Source organism: Protopterus annectens, chromosome 5.part0 (genome assembly GCF_019279795.1).
Source record: "Protopterus annectens isolate FY-2018-M chromosome 5.part0, PAN1.0, whole genome shotgun sequence".
Lineage (NCBI taxonomy): Eukaryota > Metazoa > Chordata > Ceratodontiformes > Protopteridae > Protopterus > Protopterus annectens.
Genome location: NC_056735.1, coordinates 1,014,115,445 through 1,014,136,725, shown reverse-complemented (window position 1 = coordinate 1,014,136,725; position 21,281 = coordinate 1,014,115,445).

Sequence of the window (21,281 nt, the reverse complement as noted above, 5' to 3'; positions counted from 1 at the left end):
ATAAGACTGATTAAAATGACTTTAGTTTGCACCTGCTGCTAAAGTCACGTAACAAATATTTTTCCTAGTCAATTTCCCTTAAATCTAGTATGCATTATCAATATTCTACAGTAGTCTGTTTAATTATGTTTTATACCACTTAACCAGAACAGTAGTAAAATGTCAGAGGGCTTCCAGTATTGCACTCTAACTGAGCAGACACTGGTTTAGATCACTCCAGTGGTAAATTTAAAAAAATGAGCCTTAGAAATATGGTAACGTAGCTTAAATTTACTCTAGTTTGTCAAAAATATATAAACTTTAAAAAGTGAATGCCATTGTTGATTGCTAAGGTAAAGAAAAAAAACAAGCATGTCTGCAATAAAAACACTGCTACAGTTTGGTGTAAGCCATATGGCGGACACTGCATATAGTGCCTTCTGCAGTGTAGAGGAAACCAACAGATCTACAAACAATGCAAGATTAGACCTAATATTATCTGACTTGCAAAACATTAATAGGAAAGTAGATGGTTTTGTGGACAAAATACTACCAAAAGTTGTTAAACTGGTAATGTACTTTCAGATCATTCCAACTGCTAAGAATAGAATTCACAGATGAATGAAAAAAAAACTGCCAGATATGTAACCGACAGTTGAGGGACTAGTAGAAAAGCAAACTGATATGGAAGAAAGGTCAAGGAGGTAAAATATTTGTCTTGTTGCTATGTCAGAGCACCTGCAATGAACAGATTGTGCAATGTATATGCAGTAGCACTTGACCGGATGGACTAAAATAGAATAACTATGAATTCAGTTGGAAAACAAAAAGCACTGGGTTTCTTTGCTCTGGGAAGCTGCATGAGAAACAACAGGCTGTAGAACAAAGTGCTGCAATTTGAAAACTGCACAATGAAAGATGCAATCCAAAAATAAACTTTGGAAGCCAGGAGTCCAATCCAGATTTGAAACAAATGTGCCTTAATTTGAGAATGATTGCTTTTGCTTATGGAATTACTAGGGTGCAAAGAGGAATATTTATTCTAGCTGTTAGTGTCAAAACTGGTGGATCAGTTGTAAGCCAGCATATCCATCATATCTTAACTGTTTACGCAATGCAGGAAAAACTTTCCTGGAAGTGGTACTAAGCTTCATGTTGGGGAGACTAAATATGTTCTGAGAACAAAAGATGCACATGCAGAGAATGAGAGAGACAGGACCTGAATGCAACTGGGTGACAATGCATTGTAAGACACAAAGGAAAAGACAAAATCACTAACTTGATCTTCTGTCGGAGAGATGGGAATACACACACAAGTGTGTGATGCTAATAGAAGACATCATTGACTACTCTCAAGAATTGTATAGACAGACATAGGTTTCTGTGTGATAAAAAAAAATAAAAAATGTATTAAAGGACAAGGATAGGTTGCATGATTAAAAACAGATTGTGATGTAAAACAGACTGGCTTAATAATCGAATACCAATGCCCAAATGTTAATGGTTGCTAAATACTCCATTGTTCTTTTTTTTTTCTTTTGTTTTTGGGTTGAGTTTATTAGTTTAAGTTGGGATAGCTATTTAAAAAGTACTGCTAATTATTACAAAATCTGAGCAACAGCCTAGAAGAGGTTGTCTGATTAGCCTAGAAAAATTAAAAATTGTCATAGGAACCATAGAACATGAAATGGAATTTGAATGGAAAGTCTAAGATATGAAAGGCCATCAAAATTTTAGAAGTTGCCATCTAGATCAACTCATCTAAGTAACCACAACCATGTATATGCTATAAGAAACCTTTTTGAAAATAAAATTAAAACTCAATACTATAAACTTAAGAAACACCATTTGAGTTTTAATAGTAAAACTTTTAAGTCAATGCACCAAAAATTCATTTGGTGCCCCCCCCCCCACCCCAGTAATTTTCTGCCTGGATGGTAATGATGTAATGCAGTTAATCAATTTCTCAACATGCTAAATGCAGAAAAAACATAAGGAAAATTGAGTTAAAGCCAATCCTGCTCCATGGTTAACCCACCAAACCAAACTCATCATGACAAGGGTCAACTTGGGTAAACTGTGGCTCTGCAACAAAACACAGGGAAACCTACAAAATTATAGCTGGCTGACATAACGTCCAAATTAATTAAATAAATAAATAAATAAATCAACGAATAAATACTATAAGACAAGCAAAGGTACTACAACAGCTGCAGAGATACCCACCAAATCATCCTTAAGGACTGACAGCACACTGTAAATCATCTCCTCAAGCCAAGAAAAAAATAATGCCTCACTCAATCTGTGTTCAACTCCTGAAAAGAATGCAAGAACTGAAAACTTCAAGAAATACCCTAATTATAAACTCTGTAGGCAAACCAGTTACAACCATTATTACAACAGCATCCCATCACATAACAGATATAATACATTGTTTAATCTACAGTCCCCAGCTACCTCATCAAAAAACATTTCAGTCCAAACTTAAACTCACTGCTTTGGCAGCCTATTTAGAACCTCAAAAATAGTGTCTGATACCATGGCTTATTTTGTATCCGTACTAATTGACCATTCAGTTAAGGAATCCCATGTTGCATTGTTATGAAGCAGTCTTATATCATCCCTATGCAAGGAGGTGCCTCAATAGACCTATCCAAATACAGACTCATTACCATCCTTCCCATTATCCTAAATTATTAAAAAATGTTTATTTATTTAACTTTAAGAAGTACTGTTGAATATGAAAGCACTTGCATTAATAAAGTCGTTTTTATCAAGTATAACCCCCTGCATGGTTCCTCATATAGTATTTTGTAGTTTTGAACATTGGACTTTTGACACAATGAGGTTTATTCATTTTACCATATTTACATTTGTATTTTTATTATGTGGCAAGTAATAAATAACAGTCTTAATTGGATTACTGTGATCAGTGTCAAAATAAGTAAATGTAAAACATGAAATGAAATGTACTATGCTTTGTTTTCCTTGTTATTTTGCAGGATAGTTGTTACTTGCATTTTTTTTACCTCTGCAGTAGATCAGGTTAAAGAGCAAAAGAAAATATAGTCTGGTATTATTATAATGTTAACTGCCTCATCAGCAGAATTATGTCAGCTTGTTTATGTTAATGCATATTAAAATTAAGTCTGTATGACAATGTTTATCTTTCTATATGTTATATTTTTAATAAATGGTGCAAAGAGACACATTTGATTTGTTGCTCATGTTCAAGTAAACACAAAGTGGAATAAATCTGGAAATCCACAATGAGAAAAAGTATGCACTATCACTACATCTAGTATTATGTCACGCTACAAATGAAAAAAGTATAATTTGGAATTATAATAACTCAAACATAGAAAGCAAGATTTTAAAACTAAACACTGGGTATTCTGTAAATGGTACACTGTGTTGTTCATTAATAAAGATCAAATTAGAGAAGACAATAATATAAAGTCTGATAAACAAGCTATTATTTCCTAGTTAAGATGATGCTTTGAAACAATCAGTTCTGAATTCTGCACTCAACATTATTACCCTAATAGCTCAATGAAACAGTTCAGTCTCCTAATTTTATTAAACCTAACAGTTTTAATAGTGCTAAGATGGGCTGAATCTAAGCTTATTGTCATAAAGGATTTCACTCATAGCTTGATGAAAGCCAGTCAACAATTATTTCAGCTTTCTCTTAACACTAATGATGTCTCTAGATTGCAATTTACTGATTACAGTGAATGAATACATTTCAGTAGAGGGAAGAAAAAGCTGTTATTCAATGTCATGAATATGTTATTGATTACCAAGCTATCCATTTCCAATATGCATTACTATGTTTTGCATGCTTTTGTAGGTCATGAGGTTATATGATAATGTGTCTAATGTATGGTGTGATGTTTCATACTTAATTAACACTAATAAGTCTCTATCTGAAATTTCGATTTATGCAGGAAGGATCCATCTTTTCTAAAGCTATTTGGTGACAATTGCATTAACCCGAAAGTGAAACAATACTTGGGCAGTGATATTCCATTATTTGTGATTGCTTTATTACTGCTATTTCCTTTTAGCTTTAAAATTCATGACTTTCATGAGGCAGGTAACTACAGAAACTGAATTGCAATAGTTCAACATTAGATAAAATCAGCACATCTTCAAATATGACTATATAAATATATATATATATCTATAAGTCCAATCAATACAACACCGGAATACGACAGGAGTGCGCTGTATAAAATCCAAATGATTAAAACACCAACAAACAGCACAATAAACACGGCCAGGATCAATCAACAAATCCAATGCGCTGTTCAAACTTTTACTTGTTTCAAAATACGTTCAAATCACAAGCAGCTACACAGTTCTTGGTATATATGCTCAAACTGCAAAAAGGAAGAACATAAGGATCTGAGGAAGGGTTGTGGTGGTGACCTGAAAGCGCTTATCCTATGTTCTTCCTTTTTATTCTTTTATTGTTATTTTAATAAATTTATGGATTATTTAGTACTATTTAGTGCTTGGCTCGAGTATATGCTTCAGTAGAAAATATATTGCGTATGGCATGTCTGAGTGATATGGAGCTACGGAGCTACTAAGCTGTGCTCTAGAAAGTTAAAAGTGTGATAGTACGCCTTTGCTGTTCATCGCTTATCGTCAGCTGCTTGTAGTTTGAGCGTATATACCAAGAACTGTGTACCTGCTTGTGATTTGAACGTATTTTGAAGCAAGTAAAAGTTTGAACAGCGCATTGGATTTGTTGCTTGATCCTGGCCTTGTTGTTTGTGCTGTTTGTTGGTGTTTTATATATATATATATATATATATATATATATATATATATATATATATGTGTGTGTGTGTGTGTGTGTGTGTGTGTGTGTGTATGCATGTGTGCTTATACCTGCAGACATGAATATGTGTGCATTCACTTATACACACATTTTTTTTTTTACTTTTTTAATTTTTATTACATTGTTTTGTACATTTCAAAGGCTCATGGGTGAATATCAAGCTAGTTGGCTTGAAGTGCCATTTTAAACTCACTTAGTAACTTGAATTTAGAATCAAACTCTGAAGCTTGCGTGTATGAGGTGAAAACCTTAATCACTATGCTAAACCTACCCACCCATTTCTTGTGCAAGTCTGGATGTCTGATATGTCCTCCTTTGTCCCAAGACTAGTCTTCTGCCAGCCTCAGCTTCTTTGGCTTGTGACAATTTCCAATAAACTTCCTGCTTCATTCAGCGTACAGATTCATAGACTGCTACTAGGTTAACACCTGGGGTTCTTTCTAAACCTAACCGAGTTTTCCAGAAATAATAAAGAGGTCCTGTATCCAAATAGGACATTGAGCGCCTGGCGTTTATAAGTTACCTATGTCCATAAGGGAAATGGATGCCAGGCAAGGATTAAATTTCCTCTTCCACATCCGCTGTTCTAGGTTGCACTTAAACTGGGTAGTAGACAAACTCAGCTTCACAGGGGATGGACAGTCTGTGGGACACATGGCTGCTTCTGCAGCATGTTCTGTTTAAGTCACAGACAAAATTCTAGTCCTTAAACCTTGTATTTCTGGTAGTGCTTGACTTAGTCATGCAAAGAACAGCAAGTCAAACAAGCACTACAGCTAAATAAAGATGCCACTAAATATTTGTAGCTAAATGAGGAATGCTGTCTTACCGCTATGCCCACAAATTAGCTGGATGTTCTCCACTGTCTGCAAAATAATTCTTTTTTAACTGACACTAGCCATGACCACTTAAAACTCTAGAAAGAACAAAAAACTTAAAACAAAACAAAATGCAAATTAAGAAAAAGATAAAAACAAAAGTAAACAAACCTTAAATGAATAACTGCAATCCAAAATCAAATGCAGATGGAGATCAGCAATAGTCAGGCAGAGATGAGCAAGTCAAACAAGCATATTGCTTATTTGGAGCTTGGTTCCTGTGTGATATATGTACCGCATATCTCTGTTTGTATGTTCTTAAATTTGTCTGTTTACAGCAGCGGTCTTCTAAAAAGAATATTTTCTCCCACAAAGACAAGGATTTTCTTTTTCTTTTGCTAAAGTAAAACTTGCCCAGGGTTGGTGGCAGGCTTTTATCAGTAATGTATGCTGATTTAGTGAGAGCCGTGTTGTTTGTTATATTTGGTGTCTCTCATTGTCTGTCTATCTGTATGCAGTATGGCTGTGACCTAGAGAATTCCTAGAGGAGCACTAGAAGAAGATGTCAGGGTCTTCAAACTGGGCTATAGCATCTTGGACCATTGTAAAAGAGGAAAGGATCCAAGGCATCCAGGTGAAGAGTCATAAGAAGGTAGTAGTTATGCCACGATGCTTTACTACATGGTAGAATGTTCCTAAGAATTAGACTGTTTAATTTCTCTACTGATTTTCATGACTGTGCATTGAGTACTGTATATCAACATGCAGTGAAAGTCTCTGACCAGTATCTGTATATTCTTAGCGGCCCTATTTTCATGCTCTTGGTATGGAAAATGCTCCTATACTTACTGTCAAAATGTCTTCTGAATATGCATTCTGGTCAGAAGCATTGCTTCTGATTTGCAAGGGCTGTAGGAATGATGGGACTATTTTTTTCTTTTGATTTAGGTACCTTAATAATAGTTATATGACAAGCTCTTAGACCTCAGGTGCCTTTTGTTGTTCTATTTGACAAAGAACTCAGGGCACAATGTTATATGCAATGTGTTTGGCAACATTCTAGATAAGTAATAAAATGGGTAGCATTTTATAACACTGTATTGTGTCCTTCATCTTTTTCACTCTACAATATTAAGGTAGCCTGTGTTATATAGGGATATTATATATGTGGTGCAGCGGAAGCATTGTTGCCTCACAGCAAGAGGTTCTCCTGTTTGATTCTTGGCTGGAGCACCTTCTGTGTGGAGTCTGCATGTCCTCCCTGCAGTCGAGTAGCATTTGAAAGACATACATGGATGGGTGTGCCTTTGTTGAAGGTTGGGCTTCGAGCTGGCACCGTAAAAATCTACTGCCAATCATTAGCGGACCGGAGTTCTGCTGTGGCGACCCCTAACCGGGAAAAGCCAAAAGAAAAACAACAACAGTAGCTAGAACATAGCACCGGAAAAGAATATAATGATTTTTGGTCATATCATACCTCTTTTGGAAGGCATGATCTGTTGCAGTTCCATTGCCCACCAGCATAACCTCAAAATTTGCAACTGATGTATATTAACTGTGTATATTTCTGTTGTACCAATATAATCCCTGCAATGCTCTAGTCACTTAATAGCCAGTAAATATTCCCTTAAAACAATATACTGAAATAGCAAGAATACTGTCTGCTTCAAGTGCTTAGCAACCTTCCACACTCACTTTGATTTCTGGCCCGTCCTTCCAGACAGTCAATGCCAACAGCCAGATATTCATTTGTAAGCTTCCTTATAACTCTGACACAATGTTGTTTGCTATATTATGCTTGTTAATAATTAGCAGAGCAGTACAAACAATTAACATAATTTCAAGTATATTTCTTAACCATTGCCCACAAGATTAAACACTTTTTTAGATAAACAAGTTCAGAAGAGAATCTGTAAAAATCTCTCCTCAAATTGAGGTTTGGTATAGCGGGTAAGGTGTTTGCCTCCTAAACCCAAAGTATAGTGTTTTTTTGGGTAAGGTGTCTACCTTCTAAACCCAAAGTGTAGGGTTTGGTTCTCACCTTTGATTGAATTAAAATTAGCTAGTAACCCACAAAGGCAGCTAGCCTAATACTTATACCACTAAAGAGAAGTATCCACAACCTAAACAGCAATCATCATCATCAGCCCCCTTTTTCCCATTTTTTCTACATGTGGTCAGTGTATCGTGTTATCTGTCACCAGCTCTCTCGATTCAGTGCCACACTGCTGCCTTCTTCAACACTCCTGCCTGACTGTCGCAGATCTTCTTTCACACAGTCCAGTCACCTCTGTGCTAGACACCTCACTTCCTCTTAACTTCTTCCTGTCTGTCCCAAATCTTCCTCACCAGATTGTATTCTGCTTTTCTGCACGTGTCCAAACCAGCATAATCTGTTCTCTTTGATCTTTTCTGCAACTGGAGCTACTTTGGCTTCTGCTATTATGTCTTCATTTTTTCATCTATCCCACAGTGCACAACCTTCAACCCTTCTCAGGCACTTCATTTCCATCACCTCTAGCTTCTTCATCTGTTCTACCTTTACTGCCCATGTTTCTGTAGCATACAGTAGTACTGGTCACACCACTGTCTTGTACACCTTACTTTTCAACTTCTTTGGCATTTTTCTGTCATAGACTACACCTGACACCCTATGCCATTTGGCTGCAGCCCCTCTGATTCTAGCTTTGACATCTTCATTCAGACTTCCCTTATCCTCCACCCCTCCCAGATACTTGAAGCTGTTTACTTGTTCCACTATCTTACCTTCTATCTCTATTCTCAGCTTCTTCTGATTTCCCCAATTTGCTGCCATTACCACCATCGTATCTGTGCTTACTTTCATCCCATGTGCCTTGAGTTTTGCATTCCATTCCCCTATACTTTGCTGAAGTTCTTGCTCAGAGTCTGCCTGTAATGCCACATCATCTGCATACAGCAACTTTATTGATTTGTCCCCACCGACCTGTGTGTTAATGTAGTCCATCACCATTATGAACAGCAGTGGGCTCAGAGCTGAGCCCTGGTGTAGCCCCACTCCCACTGGGAATCCCTCTGTGAGGCCGAACACTGTTCGTATTTGAGTCATTGGGTCCTTGTACATAGCCTGCACTAATTCTACTAATAATTCTGGGACTTCAAACCACCGCAGTATGGCCCAGATCAGCTTTCTTGGGACCTTGTCATATGCTTTCTCCAAGTCTAGGAATGCCCAATTGGACTCTCTCCTCATTTCTAACTTCTTCTCAAGTATCTGTCTCACTGCAAACATCAAGTCAATTGTAGAACATCCTGATCTGAATCTGAAATGCTCATCTCCCATCTTATGTTCTACTACTCTGCGTATCCGTTTATCAATCACCCTCTCCAGAACTTTCATGCAATGTGATAGGAGTTTGATGTCTGTGTACTGTAAACAGTTGTGAATGTCCCCTTTGTTCTTGTACATTGGCATGAGTATGCATATTCTCCAGTCATCTGGAATACTCCTTTCTCCTAAACAGTGTAAACAATACAACATAAACAGCAACTGAGAAACAAAAAAATGTGTAACTAGTCAGGCACAACAGAGCAATGAAAAATAAATTATTATGTAAAAACAGTTAACCGTTTTTGTCCGTGGACTTCATCAGAAATAAAATACATAGCAATCGTAACCTTTTTATAGGTCCACTCAGAGTGAATTATCCAATACATTTCCTTAGTTAATCAAAACAGCAATAATTCAATAAAACATTAAAGAAACAGGTGTATGTAAAATACTTTAAAATGGGTGATGAACATAAGAACCTGTACTTAAAAAAAAAGCATATTATAAAATCATCAGTCCTTAGTTGACATACAAAACTCATAAAAAAGGGGATGAGAAATCCCACACCCTCAGATTCATAACCTTCCTGCCCAAAGTTTTAATGCACAGTTTGTGGAAATAGTGTCATTCAAACCAGAGTATTCATTAGCATTTAATCTTAATTACCATAAGAGTTTATGTTGTTCCAAGATATATTCCTAGCGTCAAAGAGCAATATTTAATAGGTATCCCTATTTTTGGGAGTTTGTCCCCCATTATTTGTGGCTTTGTCCAGATTTATTACTATAAAAGGGTGAAAGGTGTGGGGGTGTAAGAGGGAGGTAGGGGGTGTATGTGTGTGTCATACTTCTCAGCTGTACAGATTTTCATAGAATCTCCATATTTTTGCCTTACATTTTTGGTCTGTTCTTCATAAAAATTGTCTTTTTTTTTAAATCACTGGGAAGATCTAAGGATTAAAGTTACTTAATAATGGCATGCATTTGAGTTTCATACTTCATATAATTCAGAAATGCATTCTAACACAAGTCCTGTTATTCTAGCAACTTTCTAAGTTTATAAGAGCAATATTTAAAATATGTTCTTAGTTTTGGGCCTTTGTCTCCTCCCCCCATTATGACAGGCTTTGTCCAGATTTCTTACGCTAAGAGGTTGATTGGTATGGTGTGTGTGTGTGTGTGTGTGTGTGTGTGTGTGTGTGTGTGTGTGTGTGTGTGTGTGTGTGTGTGTGTGTGTGTGTGCGTGTGTGCGTGCGTGTGTGTGTGTGCGTGTGTAAGAGGGAGGGAAGGAGGTGTCTGTGTATAACAGGGAGAGAGGCATGTGTGTGTGTGTGTGTGTGTGTGTGTGTGTGTGTGTGTGTGTGTGTGTGTGTGTGTGTGTGTGTGTGTGTGTGTAAGAGGTAGGCAGCATACACCTCAACTGTCCAGATTTTTGCCCCATATTTTTGTCTTTTCCCCATAAAAAGGATTGATGTTGCAATATAATGACATGCATTTGAGTTTTAGACAAGCCAGCACGTAAAAATATACTGCCAATCATTAGCGGACCGGGGTTCCGCTTTGGCGACCCCTAACCAAGAAAAACCAAAAGACACAAACAAACAAATCCTTTAGAGAAATGCATGCTAACACAAATCATGTTATTCTACCAATTTTCTAAGTTCATGAGAGCAATATTTATAATCTGACTGTATTTATTTTAGGCTTAATCCAGGTTTCCTGCACTAAGAGGTTGAGGTGTGTGTGTGTGTGTGTGTGTGTGTGTGTGTGTGTGTGTGTGTGTGTGTGTGTGTGTGTGTGTGTGTGTGTGTGTGTCTGTGTCTGTGTGTGTGTGTGTGTGTGTGTGTGTGTGTGGGTGTGTGGGTGTGTGTGTGTGTGTGTGTGTGTGTGTGTGTGTGTGTGTGTGTGTGTGTGAGAGAGAGAGAGTAAAATGTTCTAGTTAGGATTAGCAGGTGGTTAGTAATTTGCTTAGGCTCAAGCCCTGTACCTGAGTTACAAGAAACAAGAGCCTAAAACCTCTAGCTCAACTACCAAGCTGCGTTTTTCAAGCAACTGAATTTCAGATGAATTTTTCAAGGAATTTAGTTTCAAGTCCATTTTCATATAATTGTGAGCTTCAAGGGAAGCAAAGTTTATTGCTTCTCATGCTGTCTGTTTACAGTATGCGACTGTTTTGTTTAGCAAATGGTATCACTATTGTGGTCTAATTCTTAAAACAGTGTTAGTAGCACAACAGGTAGCAGGCTTGTATTCTGATGCAGAAGGCTGTGGGTGTGTAGATGGAATATTGATACTGTGTTGCATTTGAAGGGTGTGGAGTGCTGCAGTCCTCCTTTGGATGAGATGCCTAGTAACTATGAACATGTTTTCAGTTTGCCATCCATTCCCTATTGCAATATTACCAGCTTACCATTTTTTTAATGTAACATAGGCAATTTATTCTTCAAGGGCAGCGGACACACTGAATTTGTAGATTAGACACTGAAATATAAAGTTGTTTGCTAGCAGCAACATTTTCATTAGGTACAGATCTCTTTAATGTGGAATTATTCAGAAGACTTTTACTTCTGTAAAGATTGTGCATATCGTTTGATATTGGTGGATTGTAATGGCAGAAGTTAGAGTGGCTTTTATGGTTGAAATGTTCTGAACTGGGCAATTTAGTCATTTTTGGTTCATATGTTTTGTTTCACTGCATACTGTAAAAATGTTCAAAACTATAAATTTAAAACACTCTCTAACAAGTAGTACTGTATTACACAAGGGATATAATTTAATTATTATATATTATAATTTAACACAATCAGTAAGGTGAATTAAAGAACTTTTGCATGGTCCTAAAAATGTGTGCAAGGTGCCTATAGCCTATGATTTGAAAACAGCCCAAAGGTAAACTTCATCTGCCACTGGCCTGATGCATTTTCTCTGAATTTGGGTTTCAATGCTGTTTCAGTGAATGTCCCCAGGATTCATTAAACTCTGTGAAGGAATAGTGCTATTCCTGCACGGAGTCATTTGTGTCAGTGTAGAACAGCAGTGCACCTTGCATATGCATGAAGGCACGCTGCTGTTTAACCCAGATGGACATGAGCTGTGTATGAGCGCAGGGGGCATGTCCAAGCAGTGCATGGACACTAAACACGCCCCATGCTCAGAAAGTGCCATATGGCACTTTCTAAGCTGTGCTGGCATAATATTAGAGCTTTGCTGTAATATAATGACAGTATTTCAGTGTCCACGGTCTGTGTGCATGCTGAGGATGGCGAGGTATGTCATCCTTCAAAATAACAAAGACCCGTACCTAAGAATGGCTCCACCTAAATACACTCATGGTTATGGACTGGCCAAGCCAGAGCTTACACCTACACCAGATAGTAAAACAACAGTGTGACCTGATGAGGGCTGTGCACATGAGCTGCCCATGCAATATGATAGAGTTGGGTGACCTTTGCATGGAAGAGTGGCCAAATAATGCCAAATTAAGATATGCCATGCTGATAGACACCTTCAGGAGAAGAGTGAATGCTGTAAGTCACTTACAAGGTGCTTCAACAAAGTATCATTTTAAGGTTGTGGACAATTATGCAGTCACCATAATGTACATATTGCAGTCATTATGTTTTACACGTAACATGTGTTTGTTTGTTAATTAGATTGCACAGGTCGTATGTCACATGAATGGTGGGTAACATATTTGAATGCATTAGTGCGGTCTCATCTTGTATATTACAAGAACATGGCATGTTAACAAGGTTGTGTACACTTATCATATCCACTGTAAGCTTAGAAGGTTGGTGGTGTAAGGAATTGTGTGACCATATATTCACTGCTGGTTTGAAGGTCTGACACTCAAATGTATGCCATTAATCAGTGATGTCACTCCTGAGATCATCCCATTTATGTATCAGAGAAACACAGTGGCTATGAGAAACAGAGCAAACATATGAGCCAGACATCTATACATCCTGTGAGGATGTGTACAGTTGTGAGGTACGTGCTGTAGTACTTGGCACTGTGCTATACAGGTGAACAGCAATGATGTGTACATGGGTGCAGTCTGTGCTGGGGAAGGGCCATCACATACTAACACTAACCGCATATCCCAGAGCTCTATATTGTTAGTTGCATGCAGTAAAACTGGCTGCAATGCATAATGTTGAGGGCCATGTGTTATGATGTCACCATTTGGCAGGCCCGAGGAGAGGGGGGTGCAGCTGGTACATCACTCCAGGGCCTATGAAGCTCAAGGGGGCCCAATGAAGCCCAAGAAACATCACAAAAACCAAAACGTGTTGTTGTCTCTAGAGTGAGGCGTCCTTACAAACTAAGACAAAGAACGGCACGAGAACTTTTGCGTACAAGATTGCGAAGCATTGAGTGAGCGCGAAGCAAATGAAGGCCATGACAATGATAAAATACTTTTGAGTGACATAATATGCTGCTTTCAAAATTCAACGAACAAAAAAAATGACTATCAACAAGTGTTCTCACGTGTTCATTCCTAGCTTCAAACATCAAACTTATTGCTCGGATTACTCCTCCTTGCTTTCCCACCGAATCCCAGGAGGAAGAAGAAAACGGGACATGTACCACGCTGATTCATTGTGGACTGCAAAGATTTTACAGGAAAGCGAAGGAAGAAATAATTCCACAGGTAAAGTTCCCTGTAAATTCTGTAATTGTAGCATAAAGGACCCACAGACATTGCATGCCTTTTTGTCTATGTTATTGAGAGATTCGAGACTATAAATGGCCTGACGGTAAGCAGAAATCAATAGCAATAAATATTGTCCTAACTTTAGAACCACTAACAAAATTCTCGATAGCAATACAACAAATTTCTATGTTCTATATTTCATTTCAGGTACCGGCCTTAAACATGTCATCTCAAAAATCTGGAGCTCAAAAACATAAAGAAAAACAAAAACGAGATGAGATTAATAAAAAAGGACTGCAAGCACTCTTTCAAGTTGGCGTTAAATGCAAAACAAGAGAAACTGACAAAAATGAAACTTCAGATTTAGAACATGGTAAGCCAAATGCAGAACTGAAACAAAGGACAGAATCTCATGAAGCCAGTTTGGATTTTCAAAAAACATCAGATGAAGTAAATCCTAATGTGATTCTTGCACAAAAGGTGGATGACGCAAATGTGGATTTGGAGGATGGAGTATATGAGAGAAAAGGAAATTTGAAGGAACAAGTGAATGTTAATGATGAAAAGAGAAGTGAGGCAACGAGTATGTCACTGTTTACAGAATCTGGCCATGGTGAAGAAAAGAATAACATTGGAATTGAGATTGGACTTCTTGTAACAGAGGTTCCTTCTCAGCTGGATATAGAAAACCGTGTTATGAAAGGTCATATTGGCAATCCTAAAACATTTCCCAAATATATGAATAACCAAGTTTTTCCAGAAAGCATACTAACATTTCGAAATTTGAATGGTGAGAAACATGTCCAAGATTGGCTTGTCTGGAGTGATGTTAAACAAGCATTATATTGTTTTCCCTGCCGATTATTTTGGAGCAATCTGTGTTGCAATATTAGCTCCACATCCAAGTCTATGCTTGTATCATCGGAAGGATGGTCAGCTGCTGGAAAGTGGCAAAAATTATGTAGTTGCATTCCAGAACATGAGAGAAGCAATAGTCATAGGCAATGCTATCTGGCTTGGTGAGAATTAGAAAGATGCCTGTCTTCTGATAAGGGCATTGAAAGTCTCTTAGAGGCACCAATTGCAACAGAATCTGTCAAGTGGTACAACATTATGAAACGAATCATTGATGTTATATTATTCCTTGGAGAATGTGGGCTTGCTTTGCATGGTAGTTCACAGTGCATTGGTGACAGGGACAATGGCAATTTTTGGGGGCTAATAGAGTTGTTGTCTCATTGGGATCCAATTCTAAAAGAACATGTGTTGCAAGTTAAAGAGTCACAAGAAAAGGAGGAATGACTTCAAGTGCATTATCTGTCTGCTGATTCTCAAAATGAGTTAATTGCTGAATGTTCTGAACTTGTGAAACAACACATTTTGCAGGATAGAAAGACTGCAAAGTACTCAGCAGTGATAGTTGATTCTACACCGGATGCATCTCATGTTGAGCAGACAACATTCCTGCTACTTTATGTAATTCACAATGAATCCCAGTTTGAAATTGTAGAAAGATTTTTTGAAATTTGTTGACTTCAGTGACAAAACCACATCTGACATAGTACAGATGATTGTAGATGCATTGAATGAACATGACATTCCACTCTCTGGTTGTCGAGCACAGGGTTATGACAACACAGCCAACATGTCAGGAAAATATAAAGGTGCACAAGCAAGAATACTTGAGCAATGTCCAACTGCTATATTTTCTCCATGTGGATGCCACACACTCAATTTGTGTGGAAATGATGCTGCGAAATGTATTCCTGAAACCACAACATACTTTGGAATTATACAGGCTGTTTATAACTTGTTTAGCTCTAGTCCACATCGATGGAAAATTTTGAAGAATGGTATTGGCTGTTCTCTTCATGGCATATCTAGCACACGGTCGTCAGACCATGTTGAAATTGTGAAGCCCTTTGTAGCCCATCTGCCTGGCATCAAATTAGCATTAGAAGACCTTTTGAAGCTGATCCTAACTACCAAAACAAGAACAGAGATTAATGGAGCTTTGTCTTATGTGACATCATTCATTTGTGCGATAATGTCTATTGTATAATACAAAATATTAGTTCCAGTTGATATCTGTAACAAAGTTATCCAGTCCAGAAATGCAACACTGGATGTTAATGTGTCTGACATAAAAACCTTGATTTCAGAACTGACAGATCTCCGCAACAGCTGGAAAAGTATTGGAGTGAAGATAAGCATATTGCTTCCAATTTATACATAGAAATTAAACTATCTGGAAGTTGTGGTGATGCAAAATGCAAAAGGAGGTTCCACGGTGAAGATGCCAAATTGTCACAACATAAAACGGATGACTCCCCTGAAGAACCGTATTTCAGAAAGTCTGTTTTCTATGTAATGTTGGATAATGTTATTGGTGGACTCACAGTTCATTTTAATGCTACAGTGAATATTTCAGAGAAGTTCAGCTTCCTCTGGAAGTACCTAACAATTCCTGTAGATGAGCTGAAAGAAAAATCAAAATCACTGGCAAATCAATATCCTGCTAATATCAGTGAAGATCTTGTAATGGAGATGAGTCATCTGCCAGCTGTTCATTGATCAAATTTTGGAGAGAACCAGCTGAGCCCATTGGAGCTGCTGAATTGCTTGAAAAAGTACAAACTGGAAGGACTCTTTCCAAATATATGTGTCGGTCTGCGTATTCTGTTGACAATTCCTGCCACTGTCGCCTCTGCAGAATGCTCATTCAACAAGCTAAAGCTGGTAAAAATTTTTCTAAGATCCACTAAGTCACAAACGCGACTTGTAGATTTGGCAAGACTCAGTATTGAGTCTGATCTAGCAAAACAGATTAATTTTGATTATGTAATTCAGAGTTTTGCTTGGAAAAAGGCCAGGAAAGCACCTTTGTTCAGCAGACAATAAACGCTATTATAAACATCTTTTACTATTATAAATATATTACTTTATTATTATATTTTTACCTATAAATACTTATCAAAATGTATCAATGTAATATATGATTGTTAGAAATAAATAATAATATACACACTTACATGTGTGTGTAGAATTTTGTATAAGGGCCCACAAACCTTCTTTGTACGGGGGCCTGGATTTTCTCTCGGCAGCACTGCCATTTGGGCAATGTGTGGTCTGTGTAACAGATGTGTGCCACCTCACCTGTGTGTGTGTGTGTGTGTGTGTGTGTGTGTGTGTGTGTGTGTGTGTGTGTGTGTGTGTGTGTGTGTGTGTGTGTACCAGCCAAAGTCAAAGTGCAGATATTAATGTACATATGCTTTTTTCCCTTCACAGGTGGCAATGGGGATTGAAGTCCCCCCTTTTGGAAACTAATGTCATTATCTCTGCAGACTCTGACAATGATGATAGGAATAGTGAGGTACAGGTGGGGTTGTCAGGGGCTGAATCTGTGCCATTGGTTGGCATCCCACTCGTGTACACACCATCCCAGCAAACAGTGACAATGACCACACATACTCCATCCCCAGAGGCCACAGATGATGGACAGTTGGCCAGTGGTGGCATTGAACAGGCTAGTGTGGTGACTATGGCAGGTGTGAGTGTAGACACTGGCCATAGTCAGAGTGCAGGCGAGGTCCCACACAGGCGGAAGGACAGGGGTGCTTGCAGTAGGAATGCTGCTCATCAAGCCACTGTTGCAAGTGCCACAGAAAGAGTCACTAGATGCATGTTCCGGGCTGTAATGGATGCACAGGCACATAGTGAATGCCATGACACACAAATACTCAGGTTGCTGCATGCGACTCTCCCTGATTTACGTGGTGGCATACATGACCTTGTTGAGCCCAAAGTCAAATACTGAGGTCATGAATAGATGGTGGGGTGAGACCTTGGCAATTCTCAACCATGGCATGTCTGTGATAGAGAATATGGTGGGAGATGGGCATTGGCCACATGGACATAGGTCATCACCAACAACAGTTGCTAGTATATGGGGCCATGCACCTTCACTCTCCCTTAGTGGCAGTGACACCAGCACTACCAAAGGGGGGTTGCTGTCCACATCACACCAGAGCAGGCCAGGGCCACATGGACCTGTCCAGTCCTGTCAGGGGCACAGATCCAGCAGACGGCAATCACTATCAGGAAGGAGTACTGCATCTAGCCTTGGGCCTGGTGTAGCCAGTGATACCCCTGGCAGGACCAGTTCCTGCGTCCGGGCCCAGAGACGGTGACCTGGACACCGTGCCATGTATGGTACACAGCTGTCCAACATACCCCTGTGTAGGCAAGCCACATGGCATGACTGCGTGCATACATACACACACACACACATTTGCATCACAGGTAGGTCACCTCCAGATACACACAGCACCTCTGCACAGCCCATCTATTGGATACCCCTCCAAACACACACACATGATGTCAACCATATGGCCCAGCCTAGACTTCTAGCAAACCCACACCACACCACACCCTGTGCATATGATGATACCTGTGCCACATCCCTGCCATCCATACCATCGATGCAGGGATATGCTAATATGGGTTGATGCACAGGGTGAATATAGTACAGTGTAGCTATGTAATACTATTTAAGGTGCTGTCTGCTTGATTTTGTAATGGGTACACATACAGGTGTATGTACCATATTAGCCAGGATGCACTATTGCTGTTAGTAGCACTGACTGAATGTAGTCTGACATGCTCTATTCTGTTAGTGTTCTAGCTGTCTGTGTGTCTGCAGGCTGTGGCCCTGCAGATATTCCCAAGAGGGAGTTTGGCAGACTGGGAATACACAGACCATGTCACAGGCAAGACACAGCTTTATATGTACATGTATAAGGTGTGTATGCATGAAACAGTGTGTGAGGGACACTGTTGTCAGACAGTGTGACCTTTCATGCATACCCCTTGTCACAGACAGGTGGCCTTCAAATATAGGCTTTCGAATACTGGCCAAGGCTCTTGCTGCCCCCATAGTGCCTATTTTAGGCAAGGCTCAAAAGTCAAACCCACCTCCGTAAACAGCACAATTAACAAAAAACTGAGGGTTATGCTACTCAATGCCAGGAGTTTAAATCTCAAAATGCACGCACTTGAAGCACTCCTCAGTATGGTGAAGGTCGACATCTGTGCAGTAACTGAAACCTGGTACAAGGCTCCAGAGAGCACCCCAGCATTACCGGGCTAAAACTCATACCACACATTTCGGCCACAGAACATGGACCAAAACACAAAAGGAGGAGGTGTATCCATATTCATCAAGGATACCTACACCTCCAGGTTAGTGGCACAAAATTATACCTCTAAGATCATCCATGTGCAACTAACATCAGGCAAATCTGCAATGCAACATGTGGCCTGCTACAGATCACCCTCCATGACCCAGGACCACCCCTCCACCTTTCTGGAGTCACTGGAAAACATGAAGGTCCTACCAAACACCCTGATATTGGGCAATTTCAATTACCCTACCATTCACTGGGAAAACTACTTGAGTAACCAAAAGGTGAAATGTCCACAAACCACCACACAATGCGCAGTTCCGGTACAATAAAGGCTGTCTCAGTGTTCGGGGACCAGGATAGTCCTAAATGAATCCCAGGAATCCGATAAAAGGTACAAAAGTGTTTAATTACACTAAAAAAACATACACCAAAGTAAAAACTGTTGCAAAAACAAAGATTGAGCGCTTTCGTCTCCCTCCGGAGACTTCTTCAGAATCTACCACCATTTTCAGACTGGTCCTCATTAAATACATAGTGCTCAAAAATCATTGGTTAACAGTGTGTTCCTTAATTAAACTAATTAAATTAAATAAAACTAATTAAGCCAATTAAACATTAAAGGGCTGGCATTTGAAAAGAGGGCTGACATGTACACCAACAAAGGACATTATGCCAAACAACAGTACATGGAAAAAATATAATAATAAATAGAAAATAGTAAATAAAAACTAACCCAAGACATACTTGAGATACGTAATATACACTGTATACACTATAAAGGTGTATTATAAAATGTAAATATATGTGTATATAAATATATTTTATTATACAAAAATTCAATCCAATTCAGAGTGATTGAAGGAATGAATAAATAAATAAAAAATAGAGATGCGTAAATATATAATACATAATAAATGGAATAAATATATAAATATTCTATTTATAAAATATAGTGTAATAAATAAGTGTATAATTAATATATTATATAAAATATAAAATAGAAATATAAAATACCAAAGGTCTAAAAATACTATTTAAAAATACTATTTAAAAATCTAATTTAAAAAGAAGGGGGTACATTGTCATACAATCATCTTGTTTTCACTTTATTTTTAATCTTTGGATCTGCAGCTAACAATTTTAGTGCTGGAGTAATGGAAATGTGGTCATTAAGGCCCTTACCACAACATGCATCGAGCCTTAACTGCCAAATCATTTCCCTATACTCTAAAAGGGTTTCCCAGTCACCACCCCTATCTGGGTGAGCGACCTCCTCTATAATCCAAAATTTATAGTCAGCCATATTACAAGTCAAAGCATGCCTATATAGGGCGTTATTCTCATTGTGCTTGTTTATATCCCTAATATGTTCATAAATTCTAGATCTGAGATGGCGCTCAGTTTTCCCTATATAGTAGCTCCAGCATGCTTGACAAAATACTAGGTAAACTACCCCTTTTGAGTAGCAACTGTTATACCTTCTAGCCCTAAGTGTCAAATCTAGGCTAGGCATTCTCACTTCCTTTAATCCAGCTATATAAGAACACTGTGCACATCTACCACATTTAAAAGTACCACATTTCTTATTAGTCCCTTCTATATTAGTCTTTTCTCTTTCAATCAAATTTTTGATATTTTTATTTCTTCTAAAACTGTATTTTATATTGCCTTGGAACACATTTGTTCTAGTAGATACATTTCTGAACAAATCCCAGGTCTCATTAATACATTTTTTAACCATCTCATACCCCCATAGTATGTTAAGGTCAGATATGGTATTATACTTGAATTACCAATATTACCACCCTCCTACTCATTATGGGTCTTATTTGGATAAATTACTGCAGGATTAAACTCAACACTGCCCCCACTAGTTAAAAGGGGGGTATATCTATTACCCCTACCTATAAGGACATATTCTTTTATGGAATTAATAAGTTCCATTGGATATCCTCTCTCAAGAAACATTCTCTCTACATTGTTGACTTCATTCACAAAATCACTATCATCAGAGATCATCCTGGCCATCCTAATCATTTGGCCTTTCACAATATTTTTCTTCAATTGGTAGGGGTGATCACTATCAAAATGTAAGTAAGCATTAGAAAATTTTGATAGTCTTTATTTAATTTTACATCTAGAAAGTGAATTTCATCTCTGCCCACTTGATGTGTAAATTGTAAAAATGTTGTTGTTTGATTAATATACTGAATAAATTCCTTTATAAAATCAGCAGGTCCTATCCATAAAACAAATATATCATCCAAAAATCGAAAATATTTCACTATATACTGATTATATACTGACCTAAAAACATATTTACGTTCCCAAAATTACATAATAATGTTTGCAAATATGGGGGCACATGAAGATCCCATGGCAATTCCTTCTTTCTGGTGATAATAATCACCCTGAAAGTAAACATAATTGTATTTTAAAACTAATTCAATACACTCTAAAACAACTTTAAATTCATCCCC